Source organism: Amphimedon queenslandica, unplaced genomic scaffold, assembly GCF_000090795.2.
Source record: "Amphimedon queenslandica unplaced genomic scaffold, v1.1 AMPQUscaffold_9507, whole genome shotgun sequence".
Classification (NCBI taxonomy): Eukaryota; Metazoa; Porifera; class Demospongiae; order Haplosclerida; family Niphatidae; genus Amphimedon; species Amphimedon queenslandica.
In genome coordinates, this window is record NW_003550221.1 from 1 (window position 1) to 1,364 (window position 1,364).

The 1,364-nt window shown below is 36.0% G+C and overlaps 1 long non-coding RNA gene across 2 annotated transcripts; it reads left to right on the plus strand.

Moving 5' to 3' along the window:
- The first annotated feature begins 128 nt into the window (after positions 1-128).
- Positions 129-1,286, plus strand: LOC109590769 (uncharacterized). 2 transcript variants are annotated; one of them, XR_002189498.1, is made up of 4 exons: positions 129-168; positions 461-597; positions 1,055-1,153; positions 1,222-1,286. It is a non-coding gene; the product is annotated as an uncharacterized LOC109590769 (long non-coding RNA). The 2 variants fall into 2 exon arrangements; XR_002189497.1 differs by lacking the exon at positions 129-168 and adding an exon at positions 175-362.
- The last annotated feature ends 78 nt before the right edge of the window (positions 1,287-1,364 follow it).

Sequence of the window (1,364 nt, forward strand, 5' to 3'; positions counted from 1 at the left end):
TGTGCCCAGGTTAATTTTGGTTGCTCAATTACTCAAGTTGTCAAATTACTCAACTCCTGGACTCTTGTATCACTACCAAGCCTCTTAACAAAGTTATCTAGCCCCCTGATTATGATCTCAGCAGTTTTCAGTGCTTTAAGGAGCCATGAGAAGTCGTCAGAAGTACCAGTATGCTTGAAACTATCTTGACCACACTCGTAATTCATGAAAATGAAGGAAAATGCTGTTTTATTAACGTAAAAAGGGGTGTGGCCAAAAATTGTGGCGCACTTTGCGTGCCCCTCTAATTCCCAGCCCATGCAACATTTCAAGTCTGCAACCGCCTATGACTGTAGGGTGACTAGGGTCGTCTGAATATTAAAGTTAGATAACCTAATTTTATGATGATTGCGTGAATATGGGGCAGAGCTCCTTGATGTTTTACATTCTTCTAGTATTTAAATTATTGTTATTATTGTAGATATGTAGTGTCCTACAGTATGTTTGTCATAAAGAATCATTGACTATACCAGATACACTAGCCAAGAGGATTGCAGAGAAGTCAGAAAGAAACCTTCGTAAAGCTATACTGCTTTGTGAGGCGTGCCGTGTTCAGCAGTAAGTGAATCATGATTGAGACACCAAACAGATCTGATAGACTGATTGGGTGCATGTGTTTGCTGCATGATCAATTAATCATTAATGATGAGGAACTTGTTGTAAATTCCTCATGTCACTTGTGTGATTAATAATTAATTGGCCATGCAACAAACACATGCACCTAATCAGATCTGTTGAGTGTGAATTATAATGATATTAAGTATGTGCTTTATTTTGGCAACTCTTTATTTTGGTGATTTGCTATCAAAATTGTAATTAGCAATGTTTAATTTGGCAATTTTTTGTGTACATGTGCATTAATGATTAACTGTTTTAGTATTGGCGATTCCGCTTGCAAATTGTCAAAATAAAAGTCTGCCAAAATAATGTGCTATATACAGTATGTACTGTATATTAAGATGTACCTCTTTCGTTCTATCTTTCACCTTTTTATCTCTTTTTCTCTTCTTGATAGGTATCCCTTCAATGATGATCAGGTTGTCCCTGATTGTGAGTGGGAGGTTTTCTTACGTTAAATAGCTACAATGATCATCACAGAGCAGAGTCCTAAGAGGTATATACACCTGTAACACAAAAGCAATTTTAATAAATTAATTAAAATGTATTGTATTTATTTTTGAGGTTACTTGAAGTAAGAGGACGTTATTATGAGCTGTTAACTCATTGTATACCACCTGATATTATTTTAAAAGTAACTAAGAGAGAGAGGGGGGAGGGAGAGTGATATAAGAGGAAATGAGAGACTCATAGTCAATTCTCCTCTA